Source organism: Salmo trutta, chromosome 10 (genome assembly GCF_901001165.1).
Source record: "Salmo trutta chromosome 10, fSalTru1.1, whole genome shotgun sequence".
Classification (NCBI taxonomy): domain Eukaryota; kingdom Metazoa; phylum Chordata; class Actinopteri; order Salmoniformes; family Salmonidae; genus Salmo; species Salmo trutta.
In genome coordinates this window covers 18,018,883-18,043,816 of record NC_042966.1, presented here as the reverse complement: position 1 = coordinate 18,043,816, position 24,934 = coordinate 18,018,883, and the positions used below count along the sequence as shown (strand labels likewise).

At 41.2% G+C, this 24,934-nt stretch overlaps 1 protein-coding gene across 1 annotated transcript in view; it reads right to left on the bottom strand.

Moving 5' to 3' along the window:
* Window positions 1-4,323: 4,323 nt before the first annotated feature.
* The window catches only part of uts2r (urotensin 2 receptor), a 65,609-nt gene continuing 44,998 nt past the window's right edge, over window positions 4,324-24,934 (bottom strand). The window contains exon 4 of the mRNA XM_029764704.1: window positions 4,324-5,559. The gene's annotated coding sequence lies outside the window, so the exon portion shown is untranslated. The remainder of the gene's footprint in view (window positions 5,560-24,934) is intronic.

Genomic DNA, 24,934 nt, shown 5'->3' with positions numbered 1-24,934 from the left:
AGGTGAAATAAAAATTTAAAAAAAAATAAAGACTCTGAAATAGTTTTTCAGACCCCCAGCAAAGCCCTGGGCTTCTATTGGTCTCTTATCTCTTATCTGGTCTTAAAGTGTTGAAGTTACTAATGTCCTGTGGAGACAGAGATAGACAGCCAGTGAGAGTGTGAGTACTGCTACTGAAGAGGAACCATTAGCTCTGATGGGGAGACTGGCGCTACCGCTGGCACTACCGGTTTAAGAGCTGTCACTAGTGCTACTGACAAAAGCTTGAAACGTACAGCTCTTATCCAGAGCGACTTAAGTAAGTGCATACATTGTGACTCGTTTCAGGAAACTAAGCGTATGCCGTGGGTCACTACTTCACAGGAGCGCCATTTGAACATAAACTTGTTTTTTTAACAAAATGCATTTTTTGACATCAATGCCTTCTGGAACATATGAACTTTCATGTGCCTTTAATTAATAACAAACTTGTATGCCATCTGTAAATACAAATACAATTGTTAAATTATGAGCCTAGTTGGTTTAGCCATAGAAAAAGGCAGCAACGTTTCCGCTAGCCATGATTGGCTGAGATAATGAGTGGGCTGGACATGCAGAGAGATGAGTTCAGATTGGTCTGCCATATAGCACGCTTCTGTCTATTTGAGCTGGTCAGTATGTCTAGGTAATCCTGTCTAACGTGGCTTTTTCTGAAATATATTGCGTAGTAGAACTGCATAAGTGTTGTTCTCCACTTTCTGGAGGACCGAGTTTTGAAATCAGTGGAATTATAGTATGATAGATAAGGACACCTGTCTCCTGATTACATCTTCAAACTAAGGGCAGCCATGGCATCCAACAGGAGACGCATCCATCCATGAATGATTTATATGGGTAAGATAGTCTAGCTAGCTCCATTTTCAGAAATTATACATTTCTAATTTTGACAGAAAGTCATTTTCATTTCAAGTTAAAGTGTACTGTTAGCTAGCTAGCATTAGCTGGCTGTCTCGCTAGCTAACATTACATGTATTATCTTATTATTCTTATCTCAGAGCCATTTGCTTTGCTAGTTATAGCCTAATGATAGCTGGCTAACATTGAACCTGGTTGGTTAACTACCTGCAGATTTGTGCAGGGTAGTAACTTCATGAGTTGGGATTATGGTTCATTTTTTACCTAGCTAGCTAGCTACATGTCTTAACAAAATACTCCACCATGCAAGTAACCATTTCAATAGAATGTCACTGCGACAACTGTTGATAGACGTTGCTGGTATATTCGCTCTGGCTATCTACTCCAATTTTAGACCACCCTCGTCTGAGTGTGCAATTTACGAATGCTCAACACCCGTTGAATATGGCCGGTGTCAGTAAACATTGGCAAAAAAGTGTAAATTGTTGCCAGCAGCACAGTTGCAGTCACCAATGCTTTGGATAACATAAAAACAGCCTAACCAGCTCTGCTAGGGCGAATAAAATGGTTAGTGAGCTGTCCTCTCATTTAACAACTTTTCTGTTTAGTCATCAAAATCTTTCAACTTTGAAAATCTTTCAACTTTACTTTGAAAAAGTATATTTGTTATATAATTATGATTATATAACTCCATGTTAATTACTCCGACTAACGACCCTTTAAATCTCTGCTTGGCCCATTTGAACCTGAAATACAAAAAGATGGAAACTCGGAGGAGTTAAACAGAGTTCTTTTTAATAAGTGCTCATATTGTAGATGGACACAGATCAGCGCTGGCGGTTGTCTTAAATAAAGTATGGCAGGAACTGAAGCAACAAGTTTACACCAGCAAAGCAAACTGACTAAAACCAACAATAGGAACAAGAAAACAATCAGCATTTGATCAGGGTGTGTGTGTGTTTGTGGCCCTGGTCCAGGCCCTGACCCAAAACTAAGCTGTTTACATTTCCACTCTTCCCAATGGGGAGCGACTCAAAAGTGAATATCCCATCTGAGAGTATTTGCCACCACAAAAGAGGTGTGTGTGTACATTTCTGTGTGTGTGTGTGTTTGTATGGGTGTGATCAAGGGAGCAAATCGGAGCCAAAGAGCGCAATACAGCTACGTTATTTGTGTTAGCCAGAAGGAAATATAGAAAACATCTTGGTTCCCGATATGACAAAAACATGAAAAGAAAAGCTCTCTTTTTTACAACCAAATCAACATTTTTGATGTGAATGGCATATTATAGAAGGGTGCAGTCACCTTTTTTGGTGATTTCACTCGTTTTTTATCAAATAAAATAAAATAGTACATGGACACACCCGGCCTGCACACCTGCGTACTGGAAATGGCTCGAGTCGCACAAACTATAACTTTTTTGTGATTTCCCTTTCAGTTTTTGAGAAACTTACCCCAAACCGTGAATCTAAAAAACATTAACAAGGGCAATTTTTTTTTTTTTAGACGTCCTTTTAGAAACAGCAAAACTCTCAGTATAGTGATGCAGGTATACATTTTTTTAACCAGGCAAGTCAGTTAAGAACAAATTCCTATTTTCAATGACGGCCTAGGAACAGTGGGTTAACTGACTTGTTCAGGGTCAGAACGACAGATTTGTACCTTGTGGATTCGAACTTGCAACCTTTCGGTTACTAGTCCAATGCTCTAACCACTAGGCTATGCTGCCGCCCATAAAGGTGTGTCATTCCGAAATGTATGTGTAAAAGTTCGGAATGACACCATTTCATGTGTACAACATTAAAAACAAGTGAAATCATAAAAAAAGGTGTCTGGAACATTCTATAACATGCCATTTCCATCAGAAATAGAGATTTGGTTGTAAAAAAAAGGAAACTTCTCCTTTAACATGTTAAGCAGTAGACTGGAGCAGGGTCTGCTAGAGTTGTTATCAGTCTCCAGGCACAGATGTCTGCCCTGTGAAAAGCCAAGTGCATCTCCCTGGAGGTGTGTGTTAGAGCTCTGCTACCCGACCTGAGCCCGACGGGTCCTGACATTCCACATCATGTTAGGGATGGGTAGGGTCTGTTTTGTCACCAATAACTAAGGTACAGGTGGGGCACGGGTATCACTAAATTGATCACCTGCTCTGCTGCGCGGTATGGACATATCTTACTAAGATCATAACATGGTGTCAGAAGTGCTTTCACAGAAAATAATGTTTATTTTGTTTTGTCGTTGTTTAGATTGACAAAAAGTAGATAGCTGACAGTTAAGTGCCCTCTAATGTCTGGTAATTGAGCAGAGCAGGCCAAGCAAAAGTTCTCTCTTAGATAATACAGCCAAAAAACAAAAATTGTCTATATCGTAAGAAGTCATGAAAACAAAAATGTGTTTATTGGTCTTAATTTAAGGTTAGGGTTGGGCATAAGGTTAGTAGTGTGGTTAACATTAGAGTTGAGTTTAGGGTTAGGTTTAATATAAGATTTAACATTTACATTACATTTAAGTCATTTAGCAGACGCTCTTATCCAGAGCGACTTACAAATTGGTGCATTCACCTTAAGATATCCAGTGGAAAAACCACTTTACAATAGTGCATCTAAATCTTTTGGGGGGGGGGGGGGGTAGAAGGATTACTTTATCCTATCCCAGGTATTCCTTAAAGAGGTGGGGTTTCAGGTGTTAAGAAAAGAAATGGTAAAAAATAGGCTGGTTTATAACTTTGTGGCTGCGGAGACGTTGCTATGGAAATACATACACGCAGAGCCGACAGAACCAGAATGCATGCAGAGTGAGCTGCGCGCAGGGAGCGGTGACACATAGAGGAGTAGCTAATGGATTTACGTAATAATGAAGTTATTTCTGCCTTACATTTGGCAGAAGCGATTGGGCCTGTGCAGGGCTCTTGTGTGTGTGTGTGTGTGTGTGTGTGTGTGTGTGTGTGTGTGTGTGTGTGTGTGTGTGTGTGTGTGTGTGTGTGTGTGTGTGTGTGCGCGCATGTGCCATGGGTAAATATGATTGTGTCTGCATATTAGACAGCCTGACACGCAAAGGAATTTAGATAGTTGCGTAAACGATAGCATTTTTGCAAAGACATTACAACATCAACAACAATCACGACGACTGAAAAATGTACAGCGTCCATATATTTCATTTGCCAACAAATGTATCTTGTTCGGTAAATGTCTTTAAAAGCAGAATTCTACCCTTGTCTTGATTTTAAACAAATTAGTTCTGTAACACTTCGCCTGATTGATGTAATCAGATACGGTATATTCAGAAAGCATATGTCAAACCTAGATCTGCCACAGTTGAAGCCCTTTCATAGTCCTTTGGCTCAGTCTTCCTGGTGTGATTGGCGTGGGTCTTTGAAGAAGAGAGTATTGTGTTAATCAAACGGTTGAAGGCTTATAGTAGAGTCTCATCTTTGTTTGTTCATTAATAACTTTTTTTCTCCCTCGGTACTTAGTAATTGACAACATTGTTGATTGATGAAAACCTGCATACATGAGCCCACCCACAGTCATACACACACCCGTACAACCACGCACGAGGACGCACGCATGCACGCATGTGCGGGCACACACACACAACATTGCTAAGACTTTTCTGATTGAACAGAACAAAAGCAGAAAATATATATTTCATTGTCTCCCTCAACATGAAACATGTACAACCTGCACAGAAGAAAAACAGAATGTCAATTAAACTGAATCAACTTCGATATAGAACATTGTCCTCGTTTGTTCTATGAATAACTGAATTTGGAATAAACAAAAATAATGTGAACTCAAAAGAGCTGAAAATCCCGACACTACATAGAGATGGGCTTAAACACTTGAGGCCCAAAGTTTTCAAATTGTGTGACAGATTGAACAGGGTTTCTGATGGAGCGCCACACGGGATTAATGTAAAGTGAGAATGTCTGACACTCCCCAAAATGTCTGCCTGAAACAGTCATCCACAGGAAGTCTGTGCGTGACCCACACAACCTAAACAGGATGCTGAGAACATAGTGTTTGTTTTATAAACAAGCGTAAAGAAACAAGGGACAATATTCAATCAGATCAACAGTAACCCGTGGTGAACAACACATAACGTATCATTGCTTTTGTTTAGGCGGTGTAACTGGTATGGAGCTGTCAAATCCACAAGCGGCTCCCAGCGATATAATTATCACAGGGAGTAGAACTCCTGTACAGCTGTTTTACAAGTTCAAACACTGGAATGTGTGATGCAATCTACACCTTGGTTAGGCCGATATTAATACTTATTATTTTGTTTAATGATTTTCAATTCGTGTCATTATTTCTATATGGCCTACACTTTTTCGTTCTGAATTGAATCTTGGCCAAGAGCTGTCAAGCTCTATGGTTCTTGTTTGTGTTGAAGTCACTGCCGTCGCTCAGTGGAGGCTGGTTTGGAGGGCAAATTAAGATTGTTACGTCTTTACATTAGTCCAAGAAGCATCCAGATTCATCTTGCCTCTTCCTCTAAAGAACGAGTGAGGTCTGCTGAGTGCACTGCACTTTCTTCCCTCCTTATCCCCCTCCTTCACCTCATCGTCTTCCTCTTTCTAGTTCCATGATGACGAGTTTAAGCAGTAGGATCTGCTATGTCCACTCCTTTCTCTTTCTCCTTTTCCTCCTGTCCCCTCTGAACCTGGGAGTGAAACAGAGGAGAAAGGACCATTAATACAGTGGCTGTAAATCTGAGTGGCAAGACAGGTCTCTCCAGAGCTTCTAGAGAAATGCCAAAGCGTAGAGGTGGCACAGCAAACCCTGTTCATCTCCCTGTACACAAACTCAACCCCCATACACACACTCAAGCAAATAGCATCACCTTCCTCTGTATATCAACGCCTCTATCTCTGCTATTGTTTGCACACACACGTCTGCCATATGTATTCTCTAGTTGTTCCTAACAGCTTTGTTAACACACAGAACTGGATAGTGGTTATCTGGCACAGTGCGTGTTTGGAGGTGATGGACACAGCCTATGTGTGGAGGATCAGACCTTCTGTTAGCCTGCCCAGATGGAGGTGCACACACAAACACCCACACACACAGAGGGTTTAATCTCAGTGTAATAATGTTAACATGGGCAGGAGGGCAAAGCTGACACACTATCAATGCCCAGATTACCTAAGGGTAGATGGATGGGGATTGATTATAGTTACTATGCCCTTGCAGAGTTGTAGTACCATAGTGCACTTGACTTTTAAATACTTTAAAAGGTTCCCATTACCATGAAGAACTTACAGATTGTTCTTCAAACAGTCACTATTTACAGCATATTTTTTTACTTCTGAGTTACTGGAATATCATGAGCACTGCTGCATAGAGGAGAATACGAGGTCATTATGGCAAGAGAAATATACACGTTTACAGTGTGTGTGTGTGTGTGTGTCTCTGTGCATGTTTGTGTACATGTGCAGTACTCCTGTTTAACAAGTGTCCGGACAAAACTGTTTCCACATGCACATGAGTTTACAGGAGTTCCTAATTGGAACGACTAACACCACCAAGTCCCCTGAATGAGAGACTTTCCCCTATCGTTAAAGAAGAAACACACAAACACACAGAGAGAGCGAGCGCTTAGCATGGGTTTTACAGAGGGCCTTGTAAAGAGTCTTATTTTCCACCCGGTTTGTGCCGTCGCTGTTGGCATGGGAAGTGCTGAGAGGAGCTCTCTATAAAATGTATGCTCTCACTGTGGCTGTATCTCACTAATACACATCAGCCCAGCAGGCTGCGTTTACACAGGCATTCCAATTCTGATCCTTTGCCAAGTTATTGGCTGATGGTCAAAAGACACATTTGTGGGAAATGATCAGAATTAGGGTGCCTGTGTAAACACAGCCTCTGACACACCTTACTTAACTAATCAATGGCTTGATGATCAGTTGATTAGTTGAATCAGGTGTGATTGTGCTGGGATGGAACTCATTCTACACACCCGTGAGACAAAGAGAGGATGTCACTTTTGACTCTTCAGAGAAAGATTGGAAATGGAAGCTAGAATAGATTGAGCTGTCAATTGCTATATAATTGGTTGAGAGTTGCACTTTCTTTTCCCGTCTGTCTCTCTCGCTACCGTGGTATAATCAGAGAGAATGAGGATCAGAGAGGTGGCATTCACACTCCCAACTCCCCCTGCCATACGGTGGCACTACCCATCCCTGCTGCTCACAGATTACCTGCACTGTCGTCATTGTCATTCTAATAACCACTGTCTCTATTCTGCTACAATGTTGTCTCTCTATTCTGTTACAATGCTGTCTCTCTCCTATAACAGCATTCTCTGTTTACTCTAATCCGAGCTACCCATTCCGCTAGAGTCTAGAGCAGTTTTTGTATTTTGCGATCCACCAAGAGCTTTCAGAGTTTCCCTTTGACCTGAATAAACATAAACAGTGTTTGTAGTTATAATTTCTTTCCATGACCCAGAAATAATCCCACACAACTCACACTGCACGAGGGGGTCCCGATCATCCCACACACAGTAGCTTGATATCAGCTGTAGGAAGGGCTAGTCTTTCACTAGACCTCAGCAGCTGGGCATAAGCGCCAAGGGGTCGCTAAATGTCATTTCTGCAAGCCATGACACCCACCATCTCAGATTGTTCTGAAATCATTTTGGTAGTTAAACATATACGATTAGCACATTATTTTGTTTAAATATCATTTTATCTCTGAGAAATTAAGCTAATTGATTGCGCCCAAATTGTCCATTTCAATTTATGGGATTCATATAGTATTCAATAAATATAGTACCTAACATCCGATTTGGACCAAACCTTTTTCTAACAATAAGTAAGACATGATGAATCCAAAGAAATTGTTAAAAAACACCCACGGACCCCCCACGCCAAACCCAACTCACACTGTACCAGGGAGTCCCAATCCCACACACAGTAGCTTGATATCAGTTGTAAGGGCTAGTCTTTCTCTAGATCGCAACAGCTGGGCATAAGCACCAATAGAAATGAGAAATGCTGTGTCCTATAAGTATATTAATCTGGAACTAAAGGTTATACATCCAGGAAATGTTGGTCTTTGCATTGACGTTATTCATACTCCTGTTATCCTTTAAAGGTTATGGATGTGGTTATAAATGCCAAGCTGTATTCATTTCCTGAGTTGGAGAAAGACCTTTAACCATTAGGCTCATGCACAGAAGTAAACAAATACAAAATCAAGCACACAGAGAGAGAAAGAGAGAGAGACTGATACATTTGTTCCGGCCACCACGCAGAAGCACCCAGCCAGTGTGTCTGATGCTGCTGAGTTAGGAGTTAGCCCTCAGCACTGAGAAGTGCTTGGTCATGCACAGACATTCCGACATTACATAATGGGGGAACACTGACTTGAAATTAGAATGTCTGATGTCTCATTTGTGATTCATTCCAATCTAATTATATGGTTAGACCCAAGGACTGTATGGTTGGAGAAAAATGAGGAAATATAGAGTGTTGAGACATGGTCATCTATGGTGTTCAGTCCCTCTCTCTCAGCAGCTCTGGGGAGGTGTGATTTCTGAGTTCTTCTCTGCTTATCCCTGCTTAGGACTAAATACCCTCTATAGGGGGGAATTAAAAACCCTCTCTAGGGGGAAATTCAAAACCCTCTCTAGGGGGAAATTTAAAAACCCTCTCTAGGGGGAAAATATTTATTCACGCTCTCAGGGTTTCGCAGAGGGATGTGTGTGTGTGTGTGTGTGCATGCACTGTAAAGGCATTTTTATTCAAATACTAATAGTAAGTTGAATTCTAAGTCAATAAAAAGTCATTATTACTTAAACTGTTTGTGGTACTGACTCAAAACTAAATGAGAAGTCACTCCAACAGTTTTTTAAAGATATGACAACAAACGAAAAAAAATCCCAGCATGCTCTGCTGCAGGTCAAATTTTTATAAATTGTTTTTAATATCTGTTTTTTTTGCATGTATAGTACATTGCATGATTAATATTTTGCTACAAAAAGATAAATAACATACACTTTTCTGAACTAATCCAATCATTTAGTTAGAATATTTGCACCCATTACTGAAATGCTTATTCCAGTTTAAATGGCTTAGGTAGTCTCCTCCAGCTGTTCCTAACCCTGGCAATCATTATAAATGCAGGTTGCGGGTGAATACACATTTCAACTGTTGGATATCCTAATGACTCACTGCTTCTAGACAATTTCCATCAGGGAGGCTGAGACTATGGATGTACAGTGGGGTCTAAAATTATTGACACCGTTGATAAAGGTGAGCAAAAAAATACTGAGCTTTTTGTAGGCTCAAAGAACTGGAATATTATTTAATACTTGTACGATTGCTCAGAGAAAGACATTTTGCATAACAAGTAAACAATTGTTTTCAAAAAAACGTAGGGCTAAAATGTTTTGATACCCCTGTTTTCAATACATTTCAATACCTCACCTTGCGAGGATAACTGCACTTTACCTTTTTCTAAAATGGTTTATGAGTTTGAGAACACATTGGGAGGGATCTTAAATCCTTCCTCCATGCAGAATCCATAAGATCCTTCATCTGCGCTTATGGACAAACCACAGGTTTTCAATGGGTTTCAAGTCCAGAGACTGAATGGCCATTGCAAGACGTTGATTTTGTGGCCAAATAACATCTTATTTGTGGATTTTGATGTATGCTTGGGGTTATTGTCTTGCTGGAAGACCCACTTGTGGACAAGTTTCAGCCTTCTGGCAGAGGCAACAAGGTTTTTGGTAAAAATATCCTGGTACTGGGTAATGTTCATGATGCCATTGACCTTAAGGACCCCAGGACCAATGGAAGCAAAATAGCCCCATAACATCAAAGACCCACCACCATATTTTACAGTAGATATGGGTAGTTATTTTCTGCTCATGCATTCTCAATTTGACTCCAAACCCACCACTGGTGTGCATGGCCAAAAGAGGTTTATTTTTCTTGTCATCTGGCCTAAGCACCGGTTCCAATCCAAGTACCAATGCCGTTTAGCAAACTCGAGGCTTTTACATTTCTGGGATGACATAGAAATACAATTCTTTGGCCACGCACACCAATGGTGGGTTTGGCGTCGAAATGAGAACGCAGAATGCAATGTATTAGTATAAAATAATATAATGTCCCTATGTTTTTAGCATACAATATAGCTTTGTATTTTAATTATTATTATTTATTTTTGTTTGGATACATTTTTGCTCATCTTCATTAAGGGTGTCAGTAATATCATAACCCACTATATCTCAATAGTCTCACCCACCTAGTAGGTGTCCACCACACTGTAATTTTTCAGATCAGTAAAGACGAGACAAGGGAAGGAATGCACTTTAGACTACTTAGATGCCTCCTTTTAGGCATAATTCATCTGGAGTTCTTCCAGTATAAGTAGTCATACACCTGAGTATTAGACAGAGCACATTAGCAGAGCTGTACAAATCAGATGGATTATATTATTGAGGCTTACATTTACTGGAGGAATTACAATGTTTGTTACTCTTCTTATTGTTCTGTATCTCACACAGAAAGACTCACGTCTAAGCGGCCAACTGCCATTCTGCAGTCAGGAATAAAGTGGTGTGCTCGCAGAGAGATCACGTCCTGCCTGGTGTTCCCGAATGTTTGTGTCCGGGTCCACTCCCTGCTGGCTCATACTGTACACATGCTCGCTGAACTTGTTCCAGACTTTTCCCAGGTGCCCCAGTGCAGACAGGGCTAATCCCACTGGGGTGGATTTACTTATCTTCTTCTCTCATCTCTAATCTGCAGCACCCCGAAACACACCTGTCTGTCTGTCTACCCTCCTGTCTGTCTGTATCATCCATCCGTTTGTCTGTCTGCATAACTGCTCTTCAATGGTTTGTATCACATCCGGCCATGATTGGGAGTCCTATAGGGCGGCGCACAATTGGCCCAGCGTCATCCAGGTTTGGACGGGGTAGGCCGTCATTGTAAATAAGAATTTGTTCTTAACTGACTTGATAAATAAAGGTTAAATAAAAATACAAAATTCAACTAGAGGTGTGCCGAGTAGTCGGACAAAAGGAGTATCATAACAGATATGGGCAATTTTCTGGATACAATTATGATCTGAGTATTTTTTTGTAATTATCTGTGATGTGAAAAATAAACATTTTCGGGTGCCAGCACAAACACATCTTTCTCATGTCAGTCAGTCAAGTAAGGTGCTACATGGTCTAAGTAACTCAACTGGCTAGTTTACTTGTCTGTAAAGAAAAGGGTGGGCTGTACGTTGATCCGGCTGCTCTAATTGGGTAGAGTGAAGCTGTATTTCTCTGTCCACTCACTTCATAAATTCACCTGATCAAAGGATACAAAGTGTTATGTTTGGTGCAAATCCAATGAAACACATAATTAGGTACCACTCTCCATATTTTCAAGCAGAGTCGTGGCTGCATCATGTTATGGGTATGATTGTTAAGGACTGGGGAGTCCTTAACGATTTGCACAGGCAAAATCCTAGAGGAAAACCTGGTTCAGTCTGTTTTCCACCAGACATTGGGAGATGAATTCAGGACAATAAGCTAAAACACAAGGCCCAATCTACATTGGAGTTGTTTACCAAGAAGACAGTGAATGTTCCTGAGTGGCCGAGTTATAGTTTTGACTTACATCTGCTGGAAGTGCTACAGTATGGCAAGACTTAAAAATGGTTGTCTAGCAATGATCAATAACCAATTTGACAGAGCTTGAAGAATTGTGAAAAGAATAATGGACAAATGTTGCACAATCCAGGTGTGGAAAGCTCATAGAGACTTAACCAGAAATACTCACAAATGTAATCGCTGCCAAAGGTGATTCTAACATGTACTGACTCAGGGCGTTGAGTACTTACCTAATCAATATATATTAGTGTTTTATTTGTCATTAAGTGCTTTACAAATGCTATAATTTTTCTTCCTCTTTGACATTACAGAGTATTCTGTGTAGATCGTTTACAAAAACAAGAACATTTAACCAATTTTAATCTCACTTTGTAACACAACAAAATGTGGAAAAAGTCAAGGGATGTGAATACTTTCTGAAGGCACTGTATGTGTTCTCCTAGTAAGAAACTGTCTGGAAAAAGCTGACTTTCATGTTCAATCTTGCATTCTGAATGCCTGTGTTTAAGATCCGAACACATTAGCAAATCTAAATGCATAATGTTTAAGTTATAAATGTATGCATGGTTTCATGCTTCATGGTTTTACAGTGTAGCATTTTAGAGACACCCTGTAGCTCAGAACACTGATGGTACGAAGGATTCGCATCCCAGCACAGACAGATGTGGAGAGACACACACAGACACGTAAGAATATAACACGGACAGCAGTCTATGACCAGCTGAGGCCTGTGCTAACTACCCCAGGATAAATTCACTAGCACCACGTTTCCCTGGTTGGTGCTAAACACATAGCAGCATGACATAGCAATCCATCACAAACTGCTCTGTGTATGTGAGTGTATGTGCATGTCTGAGTTTGTGTGTCTGTTTTAGCAGGTCCAATAGAGTCCATCACATCTATCTGGACTCCAGTCAATGATGAGTGCTAGCCCTATTGTAACAGGTCGTAAAGGGCTCCCCGAGTGCAGGAAATAAGGCCTTACACTCACACATTCTACTGTGCGCACTCACAGAGGAAATAAGGCCTTACGAATACACACACTCACACATTCTACTGTGCGCACTCAAAGAGGAAATAAGGCCTTCTGTGCCTCACGGCTTCTTTGGCAGGATAGTCTGGAGAGCTCACTGTCTGTCTTAGCTGTGCCCTTATCCTACTACTACAGAGTCACATGTGGTCAGTGGCCTGTAGCATGTGCTGGCATGAGATTCACTGAAGCCGTTTTCACTCCGATCGTCTTTTTTTTTACATCTTTTTAACAGCCATTCTCCCTCCTCTTCTTTACTTCAGTTTAATGGTTTTTCTCTCTCCTCTCTTCTCTACATCCATTTAACAGCCTCTCTCTCTCTGATTCCTGTCTGGTTAGGTCAGGTTATCTGTTCTCATTTTGTAAACCTGCTCTCCATTATCCTGCTGAGCCTGTAAGTATGCATGTATACATGTGTGTGTCTGTGCGTGTATGTGCATACTCATACTCACACACCACACACCTGCAGACCGCAGATGTATCACTCTTCTCTCCCTGTGGCCTCCTTTCTCTAAGGTGGAAACATTTTTTCAGTTCAGTTCATTACAAGGACTAAACCCCTGAAGAGTGTGATTTTATGACCCTGATTAATCACACCCAGACAACAACAGTCTACATTGCAACACGCTTTGGATTCCTAAGACATCAGCAGACTATATAATGAGTGGACTCCAGTCAATGATGAGTGCTAGCCCTATTGTAGCTCTGCTGACAAGAGTTTTTTATCCCAAGAAGATGATGTCGACCAGGATTTGTCCTCAGACTATGTGTATTTTAATGATCCCGCTTGCCTTTACCCCTAATATTATTCCTTTCTCGCCAAGCACACGCGAGCTGTGGGTTTTAGCGTAGTCTCTAACTCTCCATAGTGTGCAAGCCACAACAGAATCGCACCATGCAACATGACAACTGGCAATGGGAAATGGAAATATGGGTCTGGGTTTGTGCGATAAACATGAAGCAACATGCAGGCAACAGTTATCAAGAGCTATTGGATCTATTGGTTTGCGTTACCTCTCTCGGCTGTCTAATACAATTACTGTTAAGTTGTTTATTCAATTTACTACAACCTCCATCAATAACAACTTACAGGCTGTTAGCTCTGGCTTTTGTGAGTGCCATCCATACAACAAATTCCTCTGAGCAGCAGTCCATGCTTCCACACAGATCTGTCAAACACTTCCTTCCCCATTCATTAAATTCTAAATCAATTTGACTTAACACATTTCTGCTTGACTGAATTAAAGTCTATTTGACTCAATTCATTTCAGCAGGGCTTCAATCTGGTTTCAGAGCTGGTCATGGGTGCACCTCAGCCATGCTCAAGGTCCTAAACAATATCATGACTGCCATCGATAAGAGACAATACTGTGCAGCCGTATTCATCGACCTGGCCAAGGCTTTCGACTCTGTCAATCACCACATTCTTATTGGCAGACTCAACAGCCTTGGTTTCTCAAATGACTGCCTCGCCTGGTTCACCAACTACTTCTCTGATAGAGCTCAGTGTGTCAAATCGGAGGGCCTATTGTCCGGACCTCTGGCAGTCTCTATGGGAGTGCCACAGGGTTCAATTCTAGGGCCGACTCTCTTCTCTGTATACATCAATGATGTCACTCTTGCTGCTGGTGATTCTCTGACCACCTCTATGCAGATGACACCATTCTGTATACTTCTGGTCCTTCTTTGGACACTGTGTTAAAACCTGTTGGGGATAGGGGGCAGTATTTGCACGGCCGGATAAAAAACGTACCTGATTTAATCTGGTTACTACTCCTGCCCAGTAACTAGAATATGCATATAATTGTTTGATTTGGATAGAAAACACCCTAAAGTTTCTAAAACTGTTTGAATGGTGTCTGAGTATAACAGAACTCATATGGCAGGCCAAAACCTGAGAAGATTCCAAACAGGAAGCGCTCTCTCTGACCATTTCTTGGCCGTCTTGATCATCTCTATCCAAAACAAAAGATCTCTGCTGTTACGTGACATTTTCTACGGCTCCCATAGGCTCTCAGAAGGCGCCAGAACGTTGAATGATGACTTTCCAGTCTCTGGCTGAAAAACAGTAGCGCATTTGGTAAGTGGTCGATCTGAGAACAATGAGACGGGTGCACGCGTGCACATGAAGAGTCCATTTTACTTTCTCTGTCTTTGAACGAAAACAATGAATCGCATAAAAATGTATTTTAAACAGCGTTTGACATGCTTCGAAGTACGGTAATGGAATATTTAGAATTTTGTCACGAAACACGCCGGGCGCGTCACCCTTCTTTACCCTTCGGATAGTGTCTTGAACGCACGAACAAAACGCCGCTATTTGGATATAACTATGGATTATTTGGAACCAAACCAACATTTGTTGTTTAAGTAGAAGTCCTGGGAGTGCATTCTGACGAACAGCAAAGGTAATCCAATTTTTCTTATAGTAAATCTGAGTTTGGTGAGTACCAAACTTGGTGGGTGTCAAAATAGCTAGCCTGTGATGGCCGGGCTATCTACTCAGAATATTGCAAAATGTGCTTTCACCGAAAAGCTATTTTAAAATCGGACACCGCGATTGCATAAAGGAGGTCTGTATCTATAATTCTTAAAATAATTGTTATGTTTTTTTGTGAACGTTTATTGTGAGTAATTTAGTAAATTCACCGGAAGTGTTCGGTGGGAAGAGGGAAACGTGAACTTTATTTAAAAAAAATCTTCCCATGTACATCTCTTAACTTTCTCCATCCCACCCTCCCATGTACATACAACTATTCCACCTTTGGAATGTCAACTATAATGACAGTTAAGACCAGACAGAGGCAGGATACAGCATACAAGACGTGATTTTATTCATGACAGGAAGTCAACCACCATCTCCCTCACTGCTGCTGTTGGGCAGGCGAACAGTGAGTGATGGACTGTCCACTTGTCTGAAAAGTCATTACCAATTAATACTTTTTACCCAAACTTTTCACATCTTGTACATTTCATTTTGCTTTGTGGACGCAGTTGGAATGGGGCTTCTCCCGCCACTCAATGTGGGCCCAAGCCTTATGTTCCATGGTGTTTACATGCACCGCAGATTGGAAGAATTATAAATCCATTGTGAATGGCTATTGTGTTTTCATTGTGAATTATTCAGATGAAATGTGTCCATATTTTGGTATTTTAGTGCCACCTTTCAGTTATAACTGTAAATGCAAAATAGGTCTATGGCTGAGCTGAGTTGATCAGTGTGTCAATTTGTAGAATTATTTGAAATATGCCGGCACCCGAGGCTATTGCTTGTCTATCTTGGCTACATTGGTATTTACATTTGGTGAAAATGGTTGGTCAATTTCAGTTTATAGCCTATGTCACTCTGGTTGTTGGAGCTATCTATTGTATGGTGAACTTGGGCTTCATCAAGGTTTATTTGTGAGTAAATCTGGCTTTTATAATAGCCAGTATTTACCCAGCCACCGACCTCACTGCCCATCGCTGGTGCAGTGTCATCGCTCTCTCTGATCTATTGTGTCACTCTGTCCACACTGTAATGACACTGATTGAGTGAACGGCTTTAACCCTGTGAGATCCCTGGTTGCAAAAATGCAACAGGTCCTAAACTCATGTCCAACACTACATAGTTCATCTCCTCAGATCCAGATCTATTTATTAGTAGCATTTGTTGTGTGTCCTGTCTTCTCTATAATTCAGTGACATGAAGAAAAAAATAATCGAGAAACAAACATTCTGAGCCAGAACTAGAGGTATTTTTGTCAGTGAAGGCAAAAACGCATTTTCAAAAATGCTTGGGTCTCACACTACGGATTGTTGCTTTCAGCTCTATGTCTCTCATCCCTCTGTAAGTACATACGTGTGTGTGTGTGTGTGTGTGTGTGTGAGAGAGAGAGAGAGAAAGAGCAGCAAAGTGCTTTCATTAGATACAATACAATCATCGACATCCCCTTCATCTCTGTCTCTCTCTCTCTTTTAGTGGCGTTGGCTGAGAAGTGGCTTTTCCTAATGGGCCAAAGCTGCCAGACAAGCCCTTGAACACACACACACACACACTCTTCTCTATATCAGATATCCCTCTCACTGGGGTTTCAATGGCTTTACTCTAATCAGTTTTTTGCCCTTTGGCTGAAAAGAATACAGACTTACTTTTATGACACTTATTGTTTTCATTATTTTATTTCATTAATGACCTTCAGGTCAAACGTGTTATTCATTTATTTCTGAAGTTATGGGAAAAACAAGAAAGTGGCTTCGTCTAACTGGCTTAACTACCAAGGTGGGACCGTGAGTCTAACTGGCTTAACTACTGAGGTGGGACTGTGAGTCTGGGCCTGTTTCAGACTGCGAGGTCAGTCTGGGAAAGTCAGTCTGATGCTTGGCTTATTTATTTGTGCCGACGACTAAAGTGATTTTCACAGAAATGGCTTGGCTGTGACTCCTTAGTGTCAAACTTCAGGTAGGACATAAAAGGTTTGGGCCAGACTTTTCGATAGGAAATGGACGGAGAGGGAGATGGTTTTGGAGTTTAATTATGAGATCCAATAATTCCTCTGGGTTTTCATTAATGGTCAAGCCTGAAAAATTGTGCCTCATCAAAAGCACTCGATCAAAATCAACCCCAGCCAGAGAGAGTTGTTATTTATTGAGATTAGTTTATTTATTGAGTCATTTCATTTGTGTATCCCCAGAACTAGCCTTCGCTCCACTCAACTTAAGTTCCCAAATAAACAAATTACCTTGCCTAAAACAACACCAACAGATGGAGGGCAACAGTAAAACTTTAGCGGTGGAAAAGTTTGGGAGACGCTCATAAGATGGGGAGCCAGCAACAGCCAGGTTTGGTTTCCAGACCATCCGAGGCAAATACCAGAGACGGTACGGCAAGACTTTATTAGGAAATGCTGCGACGAGACAGTGTCATATCATTAAACACTGTTTGACTGTCGTCCAAGGCAAGAGAAGGAAGCAGAACACAATTGGAAGTAGTAAGTTAGGAGGAAGTGCGGCTAGCGGCAACTCAACAGATGTCCATGTAATCGTTTCCAGCTTAAGGCCTAGATTCAATCAGCAGACACCCGCATAGTAGATGTTTTGGGGGCGCCGGGGGTGGAACGGCATTGAAACCATCAAATCGGTGAGCAGCTGCTCTTGTGATCATTGTCACAAAGCCACATCCACCCCACTCCTGTTAGAAGATCAGAACGAGAAATTGTAGGCTATTTAGAAATAATTACTCTCAAATTGAAAAAAAATCTGTCAACTAAATAATGAGGATTTCTATCATCCTAATGGAGGTGTAGATTACATCTCACGTTCCACTGTTTGAACTTGTAAGCAAGGCTGCATGAGATTTACTCCATGCAGCCAATGGAAATATTAGTATTTATGCTGCAGTACTTTATGTGTCGGGGGGCTAGTGTCAGTCTGTTATATCTGGAGTATTTCTCCTGTCTTATCCGGTGTCCTGTGTGAATTTAAGTATGCTCTCTCTAATTCTTTCTCTCTCTCGGAGGACCTGAGCCCTAGAACTATGCCTCAGGACTACCTACCAGTCCACCTGGCCGTGCTGCTGTTCCAGTTTCAACTGTTCTGCCTATGGAACCCTGACCTGTTCACTGTGATTACTATTATTTGACCATGCTGGTCATTTATGAACATCTTGGCCATGTTCTGTTATAATCTCCACCCGGCACAGCTAAAAGAGGACTGGCCACCCCTCATAGCCTGGTTCCTCTTTAGGTTTCTTCCTAGGTTTTGGCCTTTCTAGGGAGTTTTTCCTAGCCACCGTGCTTCTACACCTGCATTGCTTGCTGTTTGGGGTTTTAGGCTGGGTTTCTGTACAGCACTTTGATATATCAGCTGATGTAATGAGGCCTATATAAGTACATTTGATTTGATTTGAAATGTCCGCTTTAGGTATAATGCCAGGAACCACTTGTGGATTTGGCACCTCTAACACAGTTCCACCTCAGACACAGTCAAAACAACTGATATGCAGATGTTGGCTAAGTGGATCGGATTAAATCGAAACTTAAATGTGTTTTGTAGTTGTAGAGAATAGGTCCTCTTATCTGTCCTAATGTGATGATCTAATGACCAGTCACTGGATCACAGAACAGTAATATGACATCACCCGCTGGCAGAGGTTTTAAGTCATTAATTACAATTACTCTCGTTACTGTAATTGAGTAGCTTTTCCAAGTACTTGTACTTTTTTTGTATTTTTCAAAGTCAGTAATTTTACTTTTACTTGATAAAATGTAATTAATGTAACAGTACTTCTACTTGAGTAGGATATTCCAGTACACTTTCCACTACTGGTGACTGAGTGAAAGGTAGTTTGTGTGAGGGAGGGTGGGAGGGAGGAAGGGAGGGGGGTGGGAGGGAGGGAGGGAGGGAGGGTGTAAGGACTGATGCTGGAGAAGAGAAGCAGGTACAGGGAGTTGACATTTAATTAGGAACGGACATGCAACAGGACAGGAACAGCGTCAGAAATGGTAACACAAAGACAGACGACAATTAATGCTGAAGCGGGGAATGGAGCTGGGGAACAGACAGATATAGGTGATAGAGTCCAGGTGAGTCCAGTGAATCGCTGATGTGCGTGACGAGGGAAGGCAGGTGTGCGTAATGATGGTGGCAGGAGTGCGTAATATACAGGAAACAACCACCCACAAAACACAAGTGAAACAAACCAACTAAATATGGCCTCCAATTAGAGGCAACGACAACCAGCTGTCTCTAATTGGAGGTCCTACCAAAACCCCAACATAGAAATAGAAAACTAGATTTAAACATAGAAAACAGAACCTAAACAAAAAACACCGAAACACAGAAAACAAACACCCCCTGCCACGCCCTGACCAAACTACAATGACAAATAACCCCTTTTACTGGTCAGGACGTAAGATGTGCCTTGTTGCAACTCATAAAATAAAGGAACTTAGTTCCTACTGTACATTCATTTTTTCTCTTCCTTTTTCAATTTAATGCAATTTAATGCAATATTTTAATTTTAAAAGCAACTCAGAGTAAAACGAATTAAGTACTTTTTAAATGAGCTACTTTTACTTGTAGTTTTTTCAGTCCTCTTTCCACCGCTGCCCGCTGGGCAAGAGCTTGGTGAGATCATGTTCATAGATGCAACACTGCTGAGTGAAGGGGGGTAGGATGAGATTGACTCTATACAGCTCAGGCATTTCCAAACCATGCATCATCTGTTTTCTGAACTTCTGTCCTATTAGCTATTTTCACAAATGTATTGCTTATCTGTCCTCGCAAATGAAAGCTACAAGTAATTGTCTGAAATACCACCACTCTCACATCATGAAGGTTAGGCTTGGCCTTAAAATATGCCTTACTAAGTATTCAGTGTAATTTTTCAATAACTGCGCTGCAATCTGCGGGTGACAACCATGTGTGCATTTGTGTGATGTGTTATTGAGGTGTGTTCCACCTCATTAATTCACATAGAATTAGCCCATTTCAGCGTTGCGGACAATTTACGTAGGAGGCATTACTGAGCAGGACAAACTTCTCTCTTCAACCAGAGCCCAAGCACAAACTTTTTCCTCCCTGGCACATTTTTCACTTCGCCTTCACTACTAATAACTTTGGACATGTGTGCATTTCTATCAAAGCAAGTGCCTTATCATTATCATTATAGTATCTGTATATTGTGTTGTCTTTTCTACTGTAGCACACCGTATGTATGTATGTATGTATGTATGCATGTACTGTACAGTTGAAGTCGGAAGTTCACATACTCTTAGGTTGAAGTCATTAAACTCATTTTTCAATGTCTCCACAAATTTCTTGTTAACAAACTATAGTTTTGGCAAGTTGGTTCGGACATCTACTTTATGCATGACACAAGTCATTTTTCCAACAATTGTTTTACAGACAGTGACCAGATGGCAAATGTCTTCAGACATTTTCAATCTCTCCTTGTCAGTTAGAAATCCCAACATGTTTGAAGCTAACCACCATTGTCCCTGTTCCCAAGAAATCCAAGGTAACCTTGTTAAATAACTTCCGCACTGTAGCACTCACATCTATAATTATGAAGTGCTTCGAAAGGCTGGTCATGACACCATCATCCCAGACACCCTGGACTCCAATTCACGTAAACAGATCCACAGATGATTCAATCTCAACTGTACTTCACACTGCCCTCTCCCATCCTGGAAAAGAGAAAAATAACTGTGTGTCACGATTGTGTGTAGAAACGGACCAAGGCGCAGCGTGAGTATCGTTCCACATCTTTTATTTTAATGTGAAACTTTGCAAGACAAACAAACTGTAAACAAAATGTGACGACAGCGGTGCAACATGCACAAACTCAAAATAATCTCCCCCAAACACAGGTGGGAAAAACAACTACTTAAATATGATCCCCAATTAGAGACAACGATGACCAGCTGCCTTTAATTGGAATCATACAAAAACCCCAACATAGAAAAAATAAACTAGAGCACAACATAGAAAAAATAAACTAGATAAACCCCTCAGTCACGCCCTGACCTACTCTACCATAGAAAATAAGAGCACTCTATGGTCAGGACGTGACAATGTGAGAATGTTAGTCATAGACTACAGCTCAGCATTCAATACTATAGACCCCTCCAAGCTCAGGCCCCTGGGAATAAGCACTTCCCTCTGCAACTGGATCCTGGACTTCTTGACGGGCTGGCCCCAGGGGTAGGCAATAACACCTCTGCCATGCTGACCCTCAACATGGTGGTGGCAGGTAGCCTAGCGGTTAGAGTGTTGGGCCAGTAGCCAAAAGGTTGCTGGATCGACTCCCCGACCTGACAAGGTACACATCTGTTGTTCTGCCCCTCGCCAAGGCAGTTAACCCACTATTCCCCGGGCGCCAAAGACGTGGATGTCGATTAAGGCAGCCCCCCGCACCTCTCTGATTCAGAGGGGTTGGGTTAAATGCAGAAGACACATTTCAGTTGTACAACTGACTAGGTATCCCCCTTTCCCCTCAAGGGTATGTGCTTAGTCCCCTCCTGTACTCCCTGTTCACCCATGACTGCGTGGCCACACATGACTCCAACACCATGCCTGTATGTGATGGCAATACAACAGAACAGATGAACCAGAAAGACATTTACTCTCATGCCAATATTAAGCCACACCTCCAGTCTTCTGATCTGATCCAGCATCAATAACCCAACAACCCAACTGAGTGGCCCAACTGGCTCGGTCAAAATAACCCAACATGTGTTTTGTCCAATGATTACCCAAATTGGGTTGTTTTTAGCCCAGCATTTTATAGAGCGTAGAACGAAAATTATCCATCCTTTTCTCGAGTCACTGGACATTTGCCAATCAAATGGAGGGAAGTGCCGGTCCAAAAAAATAAGAAATGTTCTCTACATCTCAGTCTCACCAGGACGCCAGCCCATCTACACCTGCAGCATTGTGGTAGCCCATGAAACAAAGGAATAGCATCTGGTGTGAAAAAGGGAACAGCTCAGTCGGACTTGAAGTTGGATTTGAAGTCGAAATCGAGGTTAGTAACTGTTGATCTGATGTCCAAAAGTGCTCAGCGGTCCTATGTGATAATAGTATGAACTTTCCGTACAAAAAAGATAAACACGAAAAAAGTCACTAAATAGCAAAGTCGGGTTGAAACTCATAAAATGACGGCTTTCTCCATCGGCACCATCTTTCAATGGGACCATAAGTGGCTTTAGTATGTTCATGGCCATCATTGCTGTATATGAGGCATTAGCAATCACAACAGACACAGATTCAAGTTGTTTGAAGTCAAATCCGTCTCACCTCACGGTTGTAAACAAATCAAAGCGCCGACAAGGCCAACTTTTCATATCACTCCGCTCTTCTCTTCTGAAGATCTTTTGATCGACAGAGCGGAAAAAATTTAACTGCCTGCTGCTGACTTGAAATAAATGTTTAAAAAAATCCAGAGCATGAACGTTTCACCAGTTCTCAGTAGTCGGTTATCGGAGTTTTCAAGGGTATTTGAAGTAGTCTGAGGTAATCAAGGGGACAGCGGGACACCAACAGGTAAGGATGTAATATGATTACAAGTCTGAAGAAAGACATGGCAGATGGGGTGTAATGTTCAGTGCGAAGTTTAAAGAAAATCTGTTTTGCTCACAGTTTCTAAAGGTTTTAGGTGTCCAGAGGTTATATGCACACAATAACCTAATAGTAGCTTGTCATTGTATCTGGTCTGGCATCACTTAGAAGTCTCTCTCTCTCGCTCTCTCTCTCTCTGCATTGTATTCTACAACATAGTAAAAAAAGAAAGTCACAAAATTCTGAATTAACCCAACATTCTAACAGAACTGAAATCTTGTTGACAGTTACTTTAAATGAATAGTGTTTAATTCATTCAAACAGTGAATTTAGGGATTTAACCATGAGGCCAATGGTGACTTAAAAACAGTCACAGAGTTTAATGGCTGTGATAGCAGAACTGAGGATGGATCAACAACATTGTAGTTAATCCAAAATACTAACCTAATTGATGGAGTGAAAAGACGGAAGCTTGTACAGAATAAAAATATTCCAAAACATGCATCCCGTTTGCAACAAAAGTCACTAAAGTAATACTGCAATAAATCCCTTTCTGTCCTGAATACAAATTATTATGTTTGGGAGATAAATTCACCTTTCAGGACCACAACCTACAAGACAAGGCCAAGTTACAGTTTTAACTTAAGTCCACTTGGATATCTATGGCAAGACCTGAAAACAGTTGGCTAGCAATAATTATATAAATAAGTCATCAAACTGTGTAATAAGACAAGGGGTATGAATACTTTCTGAAGGCACTGTACAGAGTGAATTGAACTCCTGAATCAACACTAGAAATGTTCTACTGAAAAATGAATACTGGCCAATTTGCTGTGTGATTCTCAGTGATTGTGGAAGACCCAATGGGCTCAAATGCTCTCTGTGGGCTCTCTCTCTCTCGGACAATTATCAGTGAACGATCGACAGAGTAGGCTAAGAGGCATATTAACTCAATACTTCTTTGCTAAACAATTTTACTCAAATCAAATCTAATTGCATTGGTCACATGCACATGTTTAGCAGATGTTATTGCGGGTGTAGCGCAAATGCTTGTGTTTCTAGCTCCGACAGTACAGTAATATCTAACAAGTAATATCTAACAATTTCACAACATATACCCAATACACACAAATCTAAGTAAAGGAATGTAATTAAGAATATATAACTATACGGACAAGCCATGTCAGAGAGGTATAGACTAAGATACAGTAGACTAGCATAAAATACAGTATATACATATGAGATGAGTAATGCAAGATACGCAAACATTATTAAAGTGACTAGTGTTCCGTTTATTAAAGTGGCCAGTGATTTCAAGTCTATGTACAGTTGAAGTCGGAAGTTTACATACACATAGGTTGGAGTAATTAAAACTTGTTTTTCAACCACTCCACAAATTTCTTGTTAAAAATCTATAGTTTTGGCAAGTCGGTTAGAACATCTACTTTGTGCATGACACAAGTAATTTTTCCAACAATTGTTTAAAGAAAGATTATTTCACTTATAACTCACTGCATCACAATGCCAGTGGGTCAGAAGTTTACATACACTAAGTTGACTGTGCCTTTTAAACAGCTTGGAAAATTCCAGAAAATGATGTCATGGCTTTAGAAACTTCTGATAATTGACATCATTTGAGTAAATTGGATGTGTACCTGTGGATGTATTTCAAGGCCTACCTTCAAACTCAGTGCCTCTTTGCTTGACATCATGGGAAAATCAAAAGAAATCAGCCAAGACCTCAGAAAAAATTTGTAGACCTCCACAAGTCTGGTTCATCCTTGGGAGTAATTTCCAAACACCTGAACGTACCACGTTCATCTGTACAAACAATAGTACGCAAGAATAAAAACCATGGGACCACACAGCCGTCATACCGCTCAGGAAGGAGACGCGTTCTGTGACACAGCCTGATAGGATGTTCTCAATTGTGAATCTGTAAATGTTTGTGAGGGTTTTAGGTGCCACGGCAAATTTCCTTAGCCTCCCGAGGTTGAAGAGGCACTGTTGCGCCTTCTTCAACACACTGTCTGTGTAGGTGGACCATTTCAGCTTGTCAGTGATGTGTATGCCAAGGAACTTGAGGCTTTCAACCTTCTCCACTGCGGTCCCGTCTATGTGGATAGGGGTGGTGCTCCCTCTGCTGTTTCCTGGAGTCCATGATCATCTCCTTTGTTTTGTTGACGTTGAGTGAGAGGTTATTTTCCTGGCACCACACTCCCAGAGGCCTCACCTCCTCCCTGTAGGCTGTGTCATCATTGTTGGTAATCAAGCCTACTACTGTTGTGCCGTCTGCATACTTGATGATTGAGTTGGCCACGCAGTCATGGGTGCACAAGGAGTACA